This window comes from Psammomys obesus, unplaced genomic scaffold (assembly GCF_907164565.1).
Source record: "Psammomys obesus unplaced genomic scaffold, mPsaObe1.curated_primary_1811, whole genome shotgun sequence".
NCBI lineage: Eukaryota > Metazoa > Chordata > Mammalia > Rodentia > Muridae > Psammomys > Psammomys obesus.
Window position 1 is genome coordinate 20,415,152 of NW_026596069.1, and position 21,885 is coordinate 20,437,036.

Here is a 21,885-nt window from a genome sequence, read left to right on the forward strand (position 1 = left end):
ACACACACACACACACACACACACACACACACACACACACACACACAGAATAATGTTTGTAGACTAAATAGACAAGATTGAATAAAAATCATAGTTACTGTAAAAATGTTATAAAGATTGGTGTTTAGTTTTTCAGCTCTCTCTTGGCTACCTATTACTTTATAAAATAATATGAAAGTTGAGGTGAAAAGGGTAGAAAACATTTCTCTCTTGATTCCCAGATTTAATTTCCACAATAAAAATGAAATGATTAAAATACAGGTTTATAAGTTATCCACAGAGCTGTGCATTTTACAGTGATGTGATCCTGTCAGCTGTCAGGGCAGTGTGACCAAAAAAAAAAACACTAAGAAGGTGACACAGAGTCACATGTCACAGCAGCTATAGTCTTCAAGAATATATCTCTATAAATATTGTTCTTTTTTTAAGAGCAGCTATTTGTGTTCTTCCAAACCTTCTATTAATGCTAACATCAACCACAAAAAACTGCTGCTGGCCCTTCAGGTGAGGTGGTAAATCCAGGGTGAGGTATAAAATATGTAGAAAGGTCTGAATCCTATCCCTAAGTGTAGGGCAAGTCAGTGGTCGGGTCTGGTGGCCTTCTGTTTTGGTTTGCTCTTATACTTCTCATGGAATGGGGAAGTCAGCGCAGTGTGTGGGGCTTCCTTCTGAATTACATGGAACAGAAGTGTTTCTGATTTTCACATTTTAGAATATTTGTCTATATACATATTTAGCTATTTGGGGTAAGGGTACCCAAGTCTGAACATGAAATTCATGTATATTTCATATATATATGTATGTATATTTAATAATTCTGTGGCTGAAACAAAGCTTCATGTTGTGCAATTTTCCATGTAGCGGTATTACGCTGTTACTCAAAAGTCTTGGGGATTTGGAAGATAGCTAAACTGATAAGATGCTCTCCACAAAAACCTGGGTCCAATCCCTAAAACTCACGTGAAGAAGCTAGTGTGTGCCATAATTCCAGCTGTCTGTCCTACTTAGTGTTGACTGTCACGTTGACAGAGCCTGGTCACCTGGGAAGAGGAGCTTCAGCTGAAGAATCGCCTAAATCAGACTGGCATGCCTGTGCGGGTACTGTCTTGCTTGCTAGTGCACATAGGAAAGTCCAGCCCAGTGTGGGCATCACCACGCCCAGGCAGTTGTCCTGGGTTACGTGAGTAAGATGGCTAAGCATGAGCCTCCAAGCAAGCCAGCTGGCCAACAGCCTTCCTCTGTGCTACTTAAGGCTCCTATTTGGTAAGGGTACTTTATCACAGCCACAGAATGGAACAGGAACACTAGCACTAGGGAGGCAGAGATGGGTGGATCCTGGGTCGCACTGGCCAACCAGCTAATCAGGCCAGCTCTAGGCCAATGAGAGACCCTGTATCCAACAGCATGATGGACAGCTCCTGAGGGATGACACCCAAGGTTGACTCTTGGCCTCCATACTCATGTGCGTCCCTTGGAGCCTCCACAAACATGCATGGACATAGATAGGCACACGCTCAAATAGACGCACACACCACGATTCTGGAGTTTGGAACTTTTTAGACAGCTGGCTTGTACCTTAAGCTGCTGGTTTTGTTCCAGTGGCTCGGCCCTTTGTAGAGCTCTGGATCCACTGAGACTGTGGGCAGTGGGGGAAGATAAGGGGTTAATCACTCCCGTCATTCTGTTGATGTCTCACATAATTTTCCATTCACCTCCTGTTGGAGCTGCATAGTATAGGGACGGACCTCAGCTAATGTCTCCCTTGGAAACGTCCCTGGACTATCTTTCTATGAGCATTTCTCAAGTCCATGTTTTTTGACTCTCATTGTCCATATCCTGAAATGTGGTTTCTTTACTGTCTCTACCTGCTTCATCTCTTTTAGTAACCAGCCACCACCTGCAGCTAGTGAGGACTCAAAGAGTGGACAGTCCAAATTGAAGCCCCCCCTTTGGTGAACATTACACACTGAACTTAGAGGCACAGAGCCAAAACCAAAGATGCATAAAATAGCTCAATGATTTTTATATTGTTTTCCTTTCATGTTGTAATGATGATATGTTGAGTTAAATAGAAATATATTTCAGAAAAATTTTGTTTGTTCTTACTTTTCCCATATGGCTGCTAGAAAATGTAAAATTGATTGTGTCCTCTTTCCTGCGTGGCAGCACTAAACTAGAAATATATGCCTTTATGAAAAGAATTACACTTGTCCCTTTCACCATCTTAATACTTGCATGCATCAAAAATTGAATTTTTCCTCATCAACATAATTTTAAGAGGTAGAAGTGTTCAGCATGTTCCTCATTTTTCTTTTCATTTCCAGTCACCCGTAGTATCATAGCAGCAACAAGAAAGATATGGGCTTTTTTTTTTTTTCTTTTGATGTTTCAGAGGTCAGACTTGGTTCTTGTAAGTGGTAAGAAAATGTCTGTCTCTAAGCCTCGCCCCTAGCCCAAGAAAAAGTAGTTTGATAATTATATCTGTGTTTAGATGTAGACTCTGCCATTTGCCTGGCAATTATTTAATGGGTTGGTAGGATCCAATGGCTGAATGCCTGCCTTCCATCTTACAAAACAGGTACATCATCCTACAAGGCTACTCTTTGCATGTGATTATAGAAAGCACTTCATAGCCCTGTGTTCAATGCATGGTAATCTTCTGCCAAACTCAGCACTTGCCTCCTCCCAAACTATCTTCCAAATCCTAAATGTACCCCACACCTTCCTTTTCATAGCCAGGAGACAGCCTGACATTGGGGTCTCCTTCCTTGCATCTGGTATTGTGGCCTCTCTTTACGTTCGTCCTTTCCAAGCGGAGATAGCTTTAAGCTTATGTCAAGTTTCAAAGAAACTTCTATTTCTGTGGCTTACACCTAAAAGCCAATGACATTGGTCAGATAACACTGGCTCAGTGCCTAATCAGGCACTGTGTATTCTTTGGCTACTCCTTGATTCTTGTGACACGTTCGTAAGCAATTAAATATTCATCTCAAAGAAAATTCAGAAATGGACCCATAATGGACTCTGACTGATTTTAGCCGTCAGAGACATAGAAGAATAAATGTTGGTGATTTTCCTGTAGGCATCAAGGGTCCCTTTCGGTGTCTTGAAGATCCACCTAGTCCACCCTCTGTCAATAAACCCCAGACAGAACAACTGGGTTACTCATGACCATAGGATTATTAGCAATTCTCTAGATTCTGGGGTGCTTCGAACCCTTTAGCCTCACTTAGAGCCCCGGTTCCTCTCTAGCTGCCTCTCCTGGTGGAGTGGCCCAGAGGGAAGAGGACTTCTAGAATTTTGGGGAAGACCTGAAGTTTAACAAATTCTGATTTGTAAGTCACAAATGACCTTAAAAGGTGTGAGGTGAAAGAGGGGAGGTGGGTGCACAGGCCGGGAGTCCAACATGTTTGCAAGGAGCTGAGTCTGCGCGCAAGCACTGGCAGGGAAAGGAAGGGAGAAGGCTGTAAATCTCCAGGTGGGGTTACAGCTTGGGGTTGAGGTCCACAAGCACACCCGCTTGATCTGTAATAGCTTTACCACAATCACATTGAAAGGAAAAACAAAGACAAAAGGCCTCAAACAAGTAAAAAACCAGAGCAAGAAAAGCAGTTCACACTATATCCCTAGTGCTTGGGAGGCTGACATAGAACATACTGAGTTCAAGGCTAACCTGGCTTACCAAGGAAGGCACTGTAAAAAACAAAAACAAAAAACCTGAGGAAACAGCCTCACATACATAAAAGCAGGCAGTCAGAGGTCAACAAACTGGAACTCATGGATCTGCTGGCCATTTCTACAAATAAAGTTTTACTAAGGACAGCAACAAAGAAAAAGACCCCGTCAGATATTTTCATCTGGACCTGCAAAGAGGCAGGAGGATTGTGAGTTCAAGACCAGCCTGGGCAATATCATGACCATGTCTCAAAATAAAAGTGTTTTTAAAGCAGGGCTGGGGCGGAGAAAGCTCTGGGAATGTAGCTCAGTGGTAGGACACTTTCCACACATGCCTGATTAGACCCGGCACCGCTTTGAAAAAGAGAGGAAGGGAAAGGAAATAAGTGGATGTGATAAGGCTATTTTGTGACAGTCAGCCTACTTGATCTGTGTGTGTGAGCATCTCATGGGAGATGGCTGTAGACGCTGGTCTCTTCCTCTCAGCAGATTTGAAGGGCAGATCTGATTATGACTGGCTCAGAAAAACCGAAGACACTTTATCAACACCACTGATAATGAAAAATTTAAATATTGCAATAATTTGTTCACTAAGCCCCATGCCAAATTACATGGCATCCTGAAGATCTGCTCTCTGTGTATGGGGAACATACGTTCTGCAATCATTTTAAGAAAGACTTGTCTGAGTTCGAAGTTGAGGCTTTCACATTTGTTGTTACTGTCACTTCAAGCAAAAAGCAATTTTAGTTGTGCTCTGTTTATGCTTATTCAAACTCGAACTCTTTCAAGTGGGGAAGTGGGCTGAGACAAATAATTAAGGGGACCCGTGGGGTGGTAACAAAGTGGGAGTCTCGGTGGAAAGAGCTCGCTGTCTGCCGGGGAGCTCTCGGGTTTCAGTTCCCTGAGCCATCTTGAGCTGATGGCTTGACAGAACTTTTGTATATTTTAAACTCAGTACATGATAACTCCCACGTAAGTTGATTATGCTAAATGGATAGCTCCAAAATAGTTGCCGAGTTACTAAGCATACAGGGATAGGTAGGTAACTGCAAAACTCAAAAGAGAGCGTCCTTACAGCCTTGGAGACCTTGCCCGTGGCCGCCCAAAGGGTGTGTGTTCAGAGCTTCAGGGTGGAGGAGCCAAGCAAGCTTCAGGGTGGATCACCAGCAGAGATCCACCTTCTGGCCAGCATCACCCTCACGTGTTTTAGACATTACAGGATCATGTCTGTGGGGCACCGAGGGGGGAGGCAGGAAAGTGTAACATGAGAAGTTTAGGAAGGCCAGGACTGTGAGTCCCACCAAATATATGGAGCTGGGAAGATGGCTTAGTGGCTAAGAGCACCTCTGCTCTTCCAAAGGATCTGGGTTTGGTTCCCAGCACCCGTGTTGAGTGGTTCATAAACTCCAGGGAACCTGACACTTCTTCTGTATTCCACAGACACTGGAACTCACTCATGAGCATACACACAGATGCGTACATCTACACACATGATTTTTAAATACAATATTTTTTTAAACCCTAAAATAAAAGGAACTTTGAAGCCTGTGTCCTGAAGACAATCATATCTAGTGTTTTCATTTCTGTGCACTTGTACCCCAGCCTAGGGAACTGTCTGGACCCCTGGGTTAAGCCTGGGGGTTCTGTGATGTCACCTTTCTCACTTTAGCACTTCTTGTTCTGATGCTCTCACTCCTAGACGTGGGTCCCGCTATGTTACCATATAAATGCATGTTCAAAGACCTCAAAAAAATGCTGTTACAGCAGATGCAAACTGTTTGCCAAATGGTTCACCAAAATTTTCTTCAGAATTGCTGCATGGTGCCAGGGTCGGTGGCATATATCTGTAATCCTCGAAGGCAGAGACAGGAGGGTCTCAGATAAGGCCTGCCTGGGCCACATGGAGAGAATCTACCTAAGAAACAGAGAAACAGAACAAAGCACCATGAAGCCCCTGCACGCTAGTGACTGTTCTGTTATGCCGTGCTCTTTGGTCCACGGGCTGGATAATCAGAGGCTGTGTTGAAGTTTCCAGGTCTGTCAGCCCTGGAGTGTCAGCAGACAGGGAAGGGAGATCACAGCACTATTGCTGGGAAAGGACACACCCAATGACTGAGGAGCAAGGACTAGAGGAGCTTTAGACTCTGGGGAGAGGCAAGGCCCTAGAAAGAGAAAGTGTGGCGTTTCCTCCAGGTAATGGGAGGGTTCTTGCTTCTTTGTCATCTCTTTTCATTTTACCATCTTGCTTTTCCACAGCTGTTCCTCTGGGATACAGGTGAACAAATGAAAAGTTGAAAAGACCCATGTTTAAGCAATCAGCCCAGCTCTTTTGTCTAGTGCTGGGGGACTAATCCATTAGTAACACGTGCTGTCTAGCTGCACGACCCCTCCGCCACTAGAGAACAAGGGGGCCCTTGCTTCCAATGCGGTCGGACTTGGAGAGTCTTGTCTTAAAAGTATAATGTAGAAAAAGGAGCACCATGGTGTCCCCACTCTGTTACAATGGCTTCCATAGCCTATCAGATAGAGGTAGCAGAGAGAAACAGCAACCAAATAAACGGTCAGTAAGCACTATTTCTTTCACCCAGTGGCTCAGTGCTACTAAGAAATACAATAGCTGGCGATGGTGGAGCACATCGGTGATCCCAGCGCTTGGGAGGTGGCGGAGGGAGGATCGGGAATTTATGGCTATGTCTGCTCCAAAATGAATTTGAGCCAGCCTGGGCTATGTGAGCCAGGCTCTTTAAAAAAGAAAAGAAAAGATTAATGCACAGGATAAATAAGCTCTCTGGAGAATTAACTTGCCCCCTATATTAAATCTAAAGGTAATTTTATTTTCACATAGTTATCCCCCCGCAAGAAACATCCTTATTTATCTGGAAAAAAAAAATTAAGACAAAGGTCCAGTTTGCATTTTAATTTACACTTGGAAGGAGAGCTTTGCTACTGTAGCTTGCTGAGTCATATCAGGTTTGTTCCATGTCCTGTGGCTTATCCTGTAGGGGAGACATGGGGAATCTCTGCATTGCTCCTTTGCCCTAGTGGAAAGGAACCCACAGGATGTCTGCTACCTGCCCTGGGTGTGGGGTAGTCCCCTCACTGTATCACCCACACTGCTTCTTCACTGTATCACCCATACTGCTGTGTGTTGCCATCATTTTCTTCCATTTTTGCCTGTAAAGTCATGTTTGATTTTGACTGAAGCAGTGGACTGAAAGTTGTTGAGATAGGTGTGTGCAGAAGCCTCACAGAAGCAAATGGCGCCTTAGCTCTCTCCTCATCCTTCCCAGTTGGATCTGGGAAGAAGGTACTAATGTGTATGTACCTGCTGGTGCCCTGGTGTTAGAGTCACCTGGGAACAACAGTCAGAACGATTCAAGGCTGAATTTTGGGTCATGTTCTGTACTTTAACTATGCACTAATGTGCTATGAACTCAACTTCCTGTTGACATCTTCCTGGTAGAAACCGATCTCTACAAAGCCCCTTCCCTCTTGCTTCCCAGCCTTATGTCCTTGGGCCAGTACTATGTAATGAGAACTGACAGCCTCTTTCCTGCAAGGCACAAACCGGAAGGATTTAGTTTCAAGCTTGCTTTCTCCGAGGAAAATAAGGAACCAGAATAACAGAATGGTGACCCCTGACTTCGCTGATTGATACCTGCTCTCTAATCTTCCACCCAGGGTCATCTCAGGGTATGCAGATTGCTGGATGTACTCAGCGATTCATTCATTTACTGTATAGTTCTTAGGGAGTAGAAAACGTCAACTTTTTTTGAGTGTACATGTTAGTGTGTGTGTGTAGATGTGTGTGTGCACATGCCAGAGGTTGACACTGGATGTCTTTTTTATTGTTTTCTGTATTTATTTTTTAAAAAGTATTTTTATTTATCCTTTGAGAAATTTACACAGTGTAATTGATCATATTCTTTCTCCTCCTCTAAATCCTTCCAGATCCTTCCCCAACTCCCTCCCTACCCATCCAACTTCATGTTCTCTCTCTCTTAAAAAAATAAAAACAAAAAAAAAAAAGAAAGAAAAAGAAAAACTACGGAGTCCAGTTTTTGCTGGCTGATTACTCCTGGGCATAGGGCTCACCCTGGAGCGTGGAGATACATTGTCACTTCACTGAATTGGCTTTCCCTTATCCAGCCCAGTCAAGCACCCGTGGTTAGAGGTGGGACTTCATGCCCACTTCCCCTTCTCCATGCTGGGGTTTTGCCTGGCCTGAGCTCATGGGGTCTTATACATGCTGTCCCGGTCTCCATGCATCTGCTCAGTCGTATCTGGAAAGTATCCTTGGAGCCACCTGTGGCTCTTACAATAATCTTTCTGACCCCTCTTCCAGGTAGATCCCTGCACCATGCGGGGCAGCTATGATGAAGACATCCCAGTTAGGGCTGAACACTCTAACGTTACTTCCTCTTTGTACATTGACCACTTGTGGGTGCCTATGTTAATTACCATTTACTTCAAGAAGAAACTTCTCTGAGGAGGTCAAGTGGTACTGTGATCCCTGGGTATGACAATGCCAGTATGCCAGTAGGAGTCATTTGATTGCACTGTTCATTTAATAGAATAATGGTAATGGATTTTCCCATAGGGCCCATGACCCACATAGCCTCGGGGTCTTTGAGGCAGGGTCTCTCACTGAGCCTGGAGCTTGCTAAACCGGCTAGTTGGCTGGCCAGAATGCCCTGAGATCCTCATTCTCTTCCAACCCCAGCCCTGGGGTTGCAGACATGAGTGCAGCTTTGATGTGGGCTCTGGAGACGGAACAGGGCCTCTCCGTGCAAGTCAAACCATCTACCAGCTAAGCCGTCTCCTCAGCAGTCAAACTCTTCAGGCTTAACAAATGACTGGAATCCTCAAGTATCTAGGAGTTTGGGCACCTGGTATTCAGTGACAAAGCTGTGTACAAGTGTCCACGGGCTGGGCTGGGCATTCTACAGTATAGCCACATACAGTCTGGGAAAACCAGGCTTTTCCTGCTGATTATGCCACGAACCATACTGCTTGGGACAAAAAGAGTTCTCAGTTTTTGTTTGCCGTGATAAATAGTGTCAGGGAGAATGCCAAGGTTATTTTTACTGTTTTCAATAGTTTCATGTTTATTCTCACCATACAAGGAAAAAAACATAACAAATGCCTGATTTATTCATCTGTTTGAAAATTAATTCAGTTAATTTCTTAACAAGGTTAATATGTGAAAAATACGATCCATCTCACTGTATTCTTCTACTAAAGAAGCTTCAGTTGTTAAACGGTTCCTTCATGCAGCTCAGCCCACAGATTTCGGTTATTGCTTTTCAGAAGCCGACTGTGGTTTGAACAAACCCTGCCAGTCACAAATGTGGATTTGGAGAGGGTTTATGGTATTTTTAAAAATGGCCAATATGAAAGTGTTTAGGACCAGTGAGATGGCTCAGTGGATAAAAGCTGACCTGAGCTGAATGCCCAGAACCATCAGCAGCAGGAGAGTCCTGACTCACAAAAGTTGTCCTCTTTAGCTGCTGGCAGGACCTCTCAGGATGTGGGTACTGATAGGATTACTATGTTCCAGTAGATGGTCCAATAGCCATGCACATATGGGCAGCATATATAACCTGATGGGTTATATATGCATGTGTGTATACATATTCATATTCTATATAAAAATATATTTTACATATATATTGTACGTCTATTGTTATATATGTGGTAAAGTTGGAGAGGATACACATTGAGGGAATGAGGGAAAATTGGAAGAGAGAAATGGGAGATATATTTTATTGTATACATAATGAAATTCTCAAGAATAAAAAAAAAACATTTTAAGTTGTCCTCTGACCCACACATGCACACTGTGGCATGAATGTACATACTCCACACTCTCTCACACACATCATTACATGCACATGTAATAGTAATTAAGAATAAATGAATAAACAAGCGAATAAATAACTAATTACACGAATCTCCAAAAACCCAACTTCCCTTTTGTCATCGGGAACTTTTGAATGTAAGACTTGTCACACCCCACACAGCCTTATCTTTGTGTCTTCTGGTGGTTCTTATGCCTTCCTCCCAGGCTGTCACAGGTGACATCACAGAGGACAGCTCTCTGTTGGTGAGCAAGCACGCCTCTGTCGCATGACGCCTCTGCCATGTGTATGTTCATGGCAAGCTTGTCTCACGCTCGTGCAGAAAACGTGTATTTCCAAACAGAAGCATTTATTCATACCCAAGCATATCAGTATAAGCCTCCTTTAAAATCTGAGTCTGTGAGCCAGCCATGGAGTTGGCACCTGTCGTCCCAGCTTCTTGTGAGGCTAAGACCACCGGGAGTTCAGAACCAGCCTGCGCAACATGTGAACCTAGCATCACAAAGAGAAAGATATTAACTAACTAATTAACTAATTAGCTTTAGAAATGAAATCTCCCATAGCTGGTATCATAACACCACATTAAAAGGCATCTCAGATATCTATGGTGTCAGTGTTTTCTGCAAGATGAAAATAGAGCGTTCTACTTGCAGACTAATATATGTTTTCCACCACTGGGTTTTTTGGATTCTATATACATAAAATCATGTATGTGTATACGACACGAAAGTAGAAGTAAAACTGTCTAGGGGAGCAGAGGGGACTTAAGAGGAAGGTGAGTATGGGGAAGGGGGGAGGTGTGGCTAGGGAGAATATGTTCAACACACCACTATATCCTGTGGACAGGGTTCTTATGTAGTATTGTACCATGAGTTGCTTGGTTGTTATGTCCTCTAGCTCAATAACTTAACACGTCTTAGTAATTCTCTTTCTGAATTCTCCTTTAGGCCAGCTCATTCCTTACAGGATAAATTACCAAAATGCTGAGGTTTCGGTGAGGACTCTTACCTAAGGAGTTTAAGCTTATAGATTAATGGGCCAGTCTAACTATATATATATATATATATACATACATACATATATTTATATTTATATAGTTAGACTGGCCCATTAACATATATATATATTTAGTCCTTTATAAAATTTATATATATATTTAAAGTTTAAATATATATATACATATATATATTTAGTCCTTTATAAATTTTTTACCGTATATGTATAAGACAAGACCAGAAACATTCAGACTGTAGAGAAAAAGAAGCACCCACACAGTATATCAGCCATATAGTTGTCTGTTGTCATATAGAGCACCTTAAATTAAAACATTTAATTGAGAATTTAGAACGTGTTGCCTTGATTGGATATGTTATCAGTGCTCTGCCCTTGAGAGATTAATTGCAAGATGCCTACAAAGCGGCAGTATTTTGTGCCAACAGCTGGCAGGTTTGGGAACATACTGCCCTCCACGTTTCTGCTGGGGGTGCCTAGAGACTGGAAAGTCAGGGGTGCTCCTACAGGATATATGTTTTCTGTGAATCTTCATCCTAAAGCAGATACCCAGAAGCTCCTCGGCCTGAAGGCAGAAAAAGTCACTGCCCCACAGCTGTATGAGTGAGTTGTTGAATATAATCAGGAAACAGTATTAGGGACAGAGGAGAAGCCTCTGTGGATAAAAAGCTTTCAGATGCAAGCGTGAAGACCTGGATTTGAGTCCCTAGGACGCACATGAAAAGGCAGGTGTGGTAGTTTGTACCTTAATCTCAGTGCGTGTACCCAAGCCGAGACAGGAGAATCCACCAAGCTGTCCAGCCAGCTAGCCTGGCGTCCACAGCAGCAGATAACAAAAAGACCCATCTCAAACAGTGTGGACTTGAGAACCAACACCCAAGGTTTTCTTCTGACCTCTGTGCACACCCACAGTTAAATCTGTGAGTGTGTGCTCATGCACACTGCAACAAAACAACAATTCCAACACCATGTCCCTGGAAGTGATAACGGCCCTGAACCATAGCTTCAGGTTGCTAATAAATGCCAGTGTCAGGCGGCTTAGCAATGGCATCTCGCTTTATCTCTTATGATCCTTTTTGTTGAGGGGCTCAGTTGAGAGTCTCACAGTGAACCATGACTTTTTAACAATGGCAGAGTGTTCGGGCCAGGCATGCTTTATCACAGGTGAACTTGAGCTCATTTCATCTTGTTTGTTTGATTTGAACTTGGTGAGCTCTAGGATCCACACCCAGCCTCATTAAGCTCAGTGTGTAACCCCATCCCAAAACTGACATTTGAAAAACAACCTAGAAGGCCCGAAGGACTTCCGAGTTCACCCGAAAACTCAACCGCTCCTTGTCTCAAAACAGCTCCATCCATAAAGAAAAAAAAAAATCCTCTCCCATTTCTCTCTCTTCAGGGCCTCAGGTAAAGTAGGCTGCATATCCCAGGATAACCCCTGATCTTCCAGCCTCTACCAGAGTGTTGGGATTAGAGGTGTGTATGTGGGACCAGGGATTGAGCCTAGGCCCTTGGGAATGCTGGGTAAGCACAAACCAACTGAATTATATGCGTAGGTGACCCCCCCCCTTCTCTCTTTAAGGAATAGCATAAGACTGGCCCATTAATCTATAAGCTTAAACTCCTTAGGTAAGAGGCCTCACCGAAACCTCAGCATTTTGGTAATTTATCCTGTAAGGAATGAGCTGGCCTAAGGGAAAATCCAGAAAGAGAATTACTAAGACGTGTTAAGTTATTGAGCTAGAGGACATAACAACCAAGCAACTCATGGAACCATGTGCGAATAAACACCTGCCTTTCTCCACTCCATTGAGGTGTCTGCAGTGGTCAGAAAGCTGGACAGAAGAGCAGCAGCTTGCCCTCCCCAGGGCACAACATGCTGGGCAGGTTCAGGAGCTCACTGCCTCAGAGGTTCCCAGGTTAGCACAAGACCTTCCTTTCTACTTGGGACTTCTGCATAGGGAAGTGGTAGCACACGTCCAGGGAAGCAGCCATGTCAGCCGCCTAACACGTCTCTAGCTGATCTGCAGGTTGGGGCTTGGCTCTGGGTTTTGGTATTGGAGGGCTTGGGGAGAAATATCTGGAGAGGCATCTGTCGTCCAGTGTGCTGTAGGACCGACACGCTACCTCTGGGTGAGTTCTTGAACTATGTGGGGAAAGCGTGGGCCCAGCAAGGGAGCAAGCGATAGCCCCAGACAGACACTTCCCGAGCAGGCACTGTTGGCTCCGCTGCTGCCAAGGGCAGAGAGCTGTCAGCAGCCTCGTTGGGTATTTCTTGGCACACAACAGTAAGACTTGTCTTTAAGTCATGAGCAGATAGGGATTTTGTGTGTGTGTGAGGGGCAGTTAACAGAAGGTCTCATTATTAGTCAACAACAGCTTGAACTTGTTCTGTATCTCAGGCTGGCCTCCCAAGTGCCGAGATTACAGGCTTGGCCCACCACGCCTGGCTCTATGGGTCATATTTTTTGCACATGAGGCTTTGAGTTGGTAACTACTAAGTACATGCACAACATAACCTGGAAACATGTAGCTACAGAGCTGTAGCCAAACAGGCACACCCCATGGTGGGCACACCCCACCATGGTCAGAAGAAGCAATGAGACATTCTGAGAAGGCTGTTGGGTGACAGGGATGTTCAGCGTGCCCTTTAACATGCCTGTGTGCTACTGACTCTGTGACAGGAATTTCACTTTTCATTGGGGAGCCCATTTCTTGGATGGGTTTTTAACTTCTTCACTCTAAAGTCACACAATCACAGAATGAATTTATTTCCATTCATTCAACCACCTTTTGAGACTTCTGCTATATAAAGTTTTGAATGATGGTAGTAATGAAGCTTTGTGTGGGGGTGTATTGTATGTACTGGATAGTTTTATGCCAGCCTGACATAAGCTAGAGTTAACAGAAGAGGGAACCTCAATTTGAGAAGATGCCTCCATAAGATCCAGCTGTAAGGCATTTTCTTAATTCTCAGCCCATTGTAGGTGAGGCCATCCCTGGGCTGGTGGTCCTGAGTTCTATAAGAAAGCAGGCTGAGCAAGCCATGGGAAGCAAGCTAATAAACAGCACCCCTCCATGGCCTCTGCACCAGCTCCTGCCTCCAAGTTCTGCCCTGTTTGAGTTCCTGTCCTGACTTCCTCTGATGATGGAAGTATCAGCCAAATAAACCCTTTCTACACCGAGTTGTTTTGGTCATGGTGTTTCATCACAGCAATAGTAACCTTAACTAAGCCAGTGTCTCTGTGTGAATGTGCGTGTATGTGCGCGCGCGTGCGTGTGCGTGTGTGTGTGCGTGTGCATGAATCTGTATATGTAACATGTATGCATGTATCTGTGCCTTTATGTATGCATGTGGCACATATGCAAGTGTGTATGTGCATTTGTGTATGTTTATGACAGCCATGCATGTCCATGTGCATTATTTTATGTATGTGGTGTTTATATACATATACATATATGGTGTGTGCTTTTGTGTATGTGTGTGGCATGTCTGCATGTGAATGTGCATACTTTTGTCTGCGGTATTTATGCTGTGTGTAAATTAGTGGATAAGTTGTGCGTGTGTTTGTGTATGTGTGTGGCGTGTATGCTGTACATGCAATTGTGTACATGTGTGGTATTTATGCATATGGTAGGTTCCAGCATTTGTGTCCCTGAACATGGAAGTATAAGAAAGTAGTACAAAGGGTCAGGGTGGATTCAGTTATTCCATCCATCTTCCTGAAGATGTCAACAAAGCATTAACCTGGTTTTCTTCGTAGTTTCTTGTTCTTTTCATTCTTTTTCATTAAAAAATTCTGGATTTTTTTATTTAAACATACTAAGCAAAAGATTTAAATACTTTCATTATAAGCCACTGTTTTGCTGGCATGATCACAAGTGGGGAAAACTGTTAAGTTGGAAATAGAAATGCTGGCTTGGCCATCGTCCTCTTGTGTAATCAATATGATGCGCGTTTATGTGGAGCGGTGACTGTGGCAGATTGTCAGTGATTCCCAACAGTCTGGAAGAGTGAAGCAACAAAGGCAGCGCGGGCGCACGCCGCTCCACAGCCTACCCTCGCCGACGGTCGCAGAGTATGGGGAGAGGGGACCACCTGTGAAACAGCCCCAGGGATCTGCTAGACTTGGGGGAGGACTCAAGACTGTTGCATCACATTCGACAGTCCGACCGTCCAGTTTGTCGTGACGAAGCAGCCCAGGTGTAAGGGTAGAAGTCAGGTGCAACTCAGATTCACCCAGGACACATTCGAAAGTTTCCTGTCAGGAGACATGTGAAGGCCTAGCAGCGCAGTTTGGTGGTAGAGTGCTTGGCTAGCATGCGGTACATGCTGGGGTTGAGGATTTGACACCATAAGAAAGCGCAGAGAGAGGGGGGGAAAGGAGGAATAGGAGATGGAGGGTCCAAGACAGGAAAATGAGAAGGAATGGAAAAAGAGAAGGAGGGAGGGAGGGGGAAGAAGAAAAAACACAATTACAAGACGGCAGGAGGTACAGGCGGAGGAGCGAGGGCTCTGAGTCAGGTGCACAGAGCTGGGACAGCCTTGCAGGCCTGCATTTCTGCTCTTTTGTTTGTTCCTTAGTGCTGGGAACTGAAGAACCCTGGTCCTTGCAGATACTGACTGAGCAAGGACTCAACCTCTGATCTGTATCCCCCACTTGACATTTTAGTGTGCTGGAACGATTTGGGCAGTGGGAGGGCTTGGGACAGTTCAAAGATGGCCCCCACTCTTAGGGAAAGCAGACCCCACTAGCTCAGTTTCTTCACTGCTCCAATCAAGATGTTTCTTGTATTAGGCTTTTTTTTTATATGTAGTATTACCATGGTGAGAATTCAGGCAGATAATCTGTAAAAATTTCAGCAGTGTTGAACACACTCTCAATAAACGTTAGCTCTTAGAGCGTTTTCCCCTCTGAATAGGGATTATTACTGTAAAATGGAAAACATATTCTCGAGTTCTTAAATCAAGGGAAAAGCCTAAGGAGTGTATCAAAAATACCTCTAAATATAGAACAGACTGTCGGGAGGAGGAAGGGGGTGGCTGCGGAGGCAGGCTCGTGCACACATGTTCATGCTTGCCTGCTCACATAGAAAGCAAGACAAAAACCTCAACAGACTGTGTTCACTGAAAATACCCAGTTGGGCTCCAGGAAAAGGCGTGATGATTTTGTCCTGGGCTCATCTGAGAATAACAGCCACCGGTTCTAGAAACCAGGGAAAACTTGCTTGAACCAGGAGCAAGCACACGTGACCTTAACTTGTTTCTGCCAGTCCAGCCTGGTCCTATAGACGGGAAACATTCTGATTGGGGGCCATACACTTTACCTTCCGAGAATGAGCATCTGCCAGCAGTGACTGAGCCTGCGGCAGGAGCGCCCAGTGCTGTGCAGAGGGACAAAATGACCTGTGGGCAGTAAAGGAGAAGGTCCAGGCCAGGCCCTGTAGTCCGGCTGCCCTATGGGAGTTCTGGCAATATTATTCTAACAGCTTAGTACAGTACCTTGCCTGCAGAGTAGGGAGCCTCATAGAGTTATGTAGAATTGATAGCATGTGCCGCAAATAGAGCACTGAACGTTTTACTGTGCGTCCATGTGTTCCTTATAAGAATTCAACGCCTGAGAGGATCCCATTTCTCTAGTTAAAGCAACAACAAATTAGAACTCCCTGACATGCTGGGAAGGTGGCTAGAGCACCTGCTGCACAGACATGAGGGCCTAAATCTGGACCCTCGGTGCCCACACACAAAACCCAGCGTGCTGGTGAGCACCTGCAGTACGAGCGCTGGGAAGTAAAGAGAGCCAGGCGCCTAGAGCCTGCTCACCAGCCAGCCTAGTCAGTGAACTCAAGGCTCCGTGGGAGACCCCGCCTCAAAAAGTGAGGTGGCGAGCACCTGAGGAAGCCTCCCAGCGCTGACCTTGCACCGTTGTCCTCACTTTGCAGCTGTGTGTGCATGTGGGCGCAGCAATAGTAAAAGCGTTTAAAGATTCTTGTAGACTAAGTCCTGTCTCAGTGGTCTTGGCCTACCCTGAGCCATCAGTTTGGGGACCAGTTCTCTGAAGGGCTGAGCATGCTGGCACTGCACTTACCCTGCTTTTAATGCGCCTTTCTTTTTCCCCTACTGTCTCCAGTTCTGTGTGTCACGTAAGAAAATGATGCTGCCCCAGGGAACAGGTCCTGGAGGCAGAGCTTCCCATAGGTGGATGCAATTTGCCTTGGTTTTTATTTAAATCATTTTCTCGCTTCCCTTAAATTACTTCTATCAATTTCTATAACAAGATCTAAATCAGTTTTTATCTGTAGTCACGAAACAAGAAATTCCCCGAGACTAGAAATGTTAAAGAATTATTCCAGAACCCTAAATGATCAGGAAACAACATTTTATTTGCTTGAAATTAAATGTTGCTTCTGATCATTCAGGATTTCCTTCTCCTTCCTTCCTACCTTCCTTCCAGCCTTAAAGAAGGGCTTATTTGGGCTCATAGTTTCAAGAAACAGAGTCCACTATGGCAGAGAAGGTGCCATGGAGTCCCTCGATCAATTGAACAGCATGTTTTAGGCATATCCATCATTAATGCAGAAGTGCACTTCATTCACTCCCTCTTTCCCCCCTCTATAGTTTCTGCAGAAAAGAGCAGAAGGAATCCTGTGATTGCATGTCATCCCCGCTGCTCATGTGTGCGCATCTCCCCGATGGTCTGAGGCTAGCTAACCCCTGTGCCGACAGTTCCCACTACATTTCACACACACACACACACACACACACACACACACACAACTGTGCATGGACACACCTTACCCATCCTTCTACCCTGTTTGCCATCTAGCTCAGATTTCAAATATTAGGAAAGAAACTTGGTTGGGAAGGCAAGAGAGAAGGCATAAAAAGTATGTAAAGCTGCATGTCCTCCGTGCTGTCAGGAACGCCTGGCTGGAATCACATCATCTCATAGGATGAAAGGCTTATTTTGGCGGACAGTAGCCGGCACCATTGTTTTTAAACTGGGGAGAGGCCTGGAATCCTAGTGAGGAGCATATGATGGAACAAAAACTGGTCACCTCCTGGTACCCAGGGGCACAGAAAGAAGAAGGGCCCAGGGACAAATGTCCCACTTCAGAGCCACATCCCCAGTGACTTGTTTCCTCTAACTGGGTCCTACTTCCTAATAGTCTGTTTGGCCGTGAGCTCATTAATATGTTGATGAATTTAGGACCCCATCCTTCCACCACCAGCTGGGGACCAAGCCTTCAGCACATGCACCTTTGGGGGTGTGCGGGGAGGTGGGAGGTGGGGGGATTTGTTTCATATCCAAAATGGGATTTCTTTTTTAATGCCCCATTAGGTGGTAGACTCATGACAGATTTTCTGTTAAGGTACATTTCCACCCTCTATACTTCCCCAGTTTTCAGCTAATAGGTACCTCTTAGAACTTTGAAATAGCCCTAAATGCTAAAGAGATCATTTGGGAGCTGCCTCTGAATCTGCCAGCCAGCAAAACAAATATGGAACAGAAACTAAATGGAATCTTTCTCCCAAGTCCAAACCTTGATTTTCTTAGAACTGAGAGGTGAGGGCATTTTTTTGGCAAAAAACAAAACAAACAAACAAACAAAAAACCCTCCTATCTAGGTGTAAATGTCCACCTAGTGTCCTTCCCTTCCTTTTCTCCCCATTGCTCCTTGGTCAGTCTTAGCATTTCATACCTCAAGGGTCTTTCTCATCCTCCATGTTCATGTTAGGAGAGCTAGAAGGGTTATTCCATTTGTCCCTTGGTAAACAGAGCATGGTGTCCTGTTCTATGTCTGGTAACAGGACACGACCAGGCATTGTGTCTACAGGCATTGTGGGAAAAGTGTAGAGAGGTGGGGACAGAAGGTGGCTTCAGGAGGGATGGAAATCTCCCCAAGTTGAGTTTACATGCTGTGAAGCCATAAGTCCCGTAGATATTCCAGAGTTGGTGTCCAGGGATCACAGTGACAAAGTAGGTGAGTTGTGGCGTCGACTGTGTATTCTGCTTCCCAGGAGCAGTGTTCACTGCCCTGCCAGTGCTCAGGCCCATCCCTATGTGCCCTTCTACACAAGTCTGCTAACTGTTCTGACAGTAACCTCCGATGTCCTGGAATGTTTCATTTCGGTTGGTTTGACTTGGAATGTGGTGACTTCGTAGCACATCATTTCTCCCACTGATCTTCACTAGAAGCCCTAGATCTCAGCTTTTTATATGCCAGATATCAAATAAACTACTTTCCCTACACAATAGATAATTACCAGATAACATATTGTCTTGGGCTATCATGCCTTATCAAGCTATAAAAATTGTACATTTCCTAAAAGAATCTCTCAGATTTTTTTTAAAAGCACAAATGAAGAGGTCGTCTATGTAGTGATCAAGAAAAGCTCTTAAGTCAGACCCAGATTGTCACCTGAGTTCCATCATTTAAATATGGTCCCTTTGGCCAGAAGGGCTCCTTACCTGTGAGATGAGACTCTAAGGCCACCTGTAGGGGTCACTGTGAGATGGACCAAGCTAAGGCTTGTAAGACGTGTAGGTTAGTGAGGCGGCACCCATTCCTAGTAACCAGCCTTGAATGTGCCCATTTCTGCAGGCCACCACAGGACAGCAAGATGAGATTTAGAGAAATCCTATGTCTCCCCAGCAGTGTCTCTGGGAGGATGTACTCAGGACTGCCGCTACGTTTATAAAACAAGAGGATGAATGGGCTCAAGTCTTTCCTTTCCAAAAGTGTGGTTGGCTATCTGACTGAGGGCTTAAGATAGCCATGACTAACTGAACAAGCTGCAGGTGGATGTGACCCGCTCTCCGAGAAGTCTCTGCGCCTCCTCCTTCACACTAAGTCTCAGCTCAGTGACACCAGCTGTGATGTGCACACCTGGCGTTTTAGCACTTGGGAGATGGAAAAGGAAGGAAAGGAAGGCCAAAAGTTCAGGGTGGCCCAGTGTGGTTATGGTGGCACACACCTTTATAATCCCAATCCTTGGGAGGAGAGGCAGAGGCAGGCAGATCTCCAAGTCTGAGACCAGCTGGGACCATATGGTGAGATCCTGTCTCACAAAGAAATAAACATATGAACTTGGAAAGCTTTTTAAAAACTACAGGCATTTAGGCCATATTCTTTTTTTTTATTTGATTTTTTAAAATATTAGATACAGTTTATTAACTTTGTATCCCAGCTGTAGCCCCCTCCCTCATTCCCTCCCAATCCCACCTTCCCTCCTTCATCTCCTCCCTGCCCCTTTCCAAGTCCACAGATAGGGGAGGTCCTCCTCTACTTCCATCTGACCCTAGCTTATCAGGTTTCTTCAGTACTGGCTGCAGTGTCCACCTCTGTGGCCTAGCAAGGCTGCTCCTCCCTCGGGGGTGGGGGAAAGGAAGGTCAAAGAGCCAGGCATTGAGTTCATGTCAGAAATAGACCCTGTTCCCCTTACTAGGTAGGGAAACCCACTTGGATACTGAGCTACCATGGGCTACATCTGAGCAGGGATTCTAGGTTATATCCATGCATGGTCCTTGGTTGAAGAATCACTCTCAGAAAAGAACCCTGTGCCCAGATATATTAGGTCCTTGTAGAGCTCCTGTCCTCTCCAGGTCATATTAACTCCTCCTTCTTTCATATGATTTCCTGCACTCTGCCAAAGGTTTGGTTATGAGTTTCAGCATCTGCTTTGATACACTGCTATGTAGAATCTTTCAGAGGCCCTCTCTGGTAGGCTCCTATCCTGTTACTCGTTTTCTCCTACTTCCAATGTCTATTCCATTTGTCTTTCTAAGTGAGGGTTGATCATCTTACCCCGGGTCCTCTTTCTTGTTTATCTTCTTTAGATGTGCAGATTTTAGTGTGTTTATCCTATCTTATAGGTCTAGTAACCACTTGTAAGTGAGTATATATCGTGTGTGTCTTTCTGCTTCTGGGATACCTCACTCAGGATGATCTTTTCTAGATCCACCATTTGCCTGCAAATTTCATGATTTTCTTGTTTTCAAATGCTGAGTAGTATTCCATTGTGTAAAAGTATCACAATTTCTGTATCCATTCCTCCATTGATGGACATCTGGGCATGAAACTGAAAAGCTTCTGTAAAGCAAAAGACACTGTCGTCAGAACAAAACGACAGCCTATTGACTGGGAAAGGATCTTCACCAACCCTATATCTGACAGAGGGTTAATATCCAGAATATATAAAGAACTAAAGAAGTTAAAAAACAATAAATCAAGCCATCCAATTTAAAAAGGGGGTATGGAGCTAAACAGTGAATTCTCTGTAGAGGAATATAAGATGGCAGAGAAACACTTAAAGAGATGCTCAACATCCTTAGCCATCAGAGAGATGCAAATCAAAACGACCCTGAGAATTCACCTTACACCCATCAGAATGGCTAGTGACAACACATGCTGGAGAGGATGTGGAGAAAGGGGAACCCTCCTCCATTGCTGGTGGGAATGTAAACTTGTACAACCACTTTGGAAATCAATCTGGCGCTTTCTCAGACAACTAGGAGTAGTGCTTCCTCAAGATCCAGCTATACCACTCCTAGGCATATATCCAAAAGAGGCTCAAGTACACAACAAGGACATTTACTCAACCATGTTTGTAGCAGCTTTATCCGTAATAGCCAGAACCTGGAAATAACCTAGACCTTATTCTTAACTGCATCAGAATAACTGGGGGTGGAAGGACTGAGATCAGTATTTGTAAAGGCTCCTAGGGATCTCTGTTATCAGCGAGGGCTAAGATCCACCTCACCATGCACAGGACAGAGTGAAAAGCAAGCACAGGACCCAGGGTTTAGAGGAGCTGTGGCTGTGAGGCGATGTGGCTTCAGAAATGCTGTCTCACTTCAAAATTTGCGCTTTCCCTTAAGATTCCCAAGAGAACAGTCAGCCCTTAGTTCCCATCACCCTCAGAACATCTACATTCCATCACCTGATGTACCATGCTCTCCACTATATGTCTTCTGCTGCTTCAGTCAGCCTGACCCAACACAAAGGTCACATGGGAAGCCTTTTCAGCTTCAAGCCTCCCTATTCCTATCTCTTGTGCCCTCTCCCACCCTTACCTCCTACCCTGTGCTTGGCTAACTTCCTCCCCCTTCAGGACTTGTTCGGGCCCTTTCTTTCTTCTCCAACAGCCCACGGTTGAATCTAATGAGTTAGGTGTGCCTCCTTTATATCCTTATTGTCCATGCCACACATAATGATTCACTCAGCCATGCTGTAGTTAACCTGTGCTTCCACCACACAGACTATCAAATTCCACAAAAGCAAGGACTGTGTCTTGCTCACACCCTCCCACACCCCCATACCCATTACTGGTATA

General features: G+C 44.8%; 1 protein-coding gene across 3 annotated transcripts in view; it reads left to right on the forward strand.

Moving 5' to 3' along the window:
• Positions 1 to 21,885, forward strand: part of Kctd1 (potassium channel tetramerization domain containing 1) — a 187,744-nt gene that overhangs the window by 144,099 nt on the left and 21,760 nt on the right. The gene's annotated exons all lie outside the window — the stretch shown is intronic.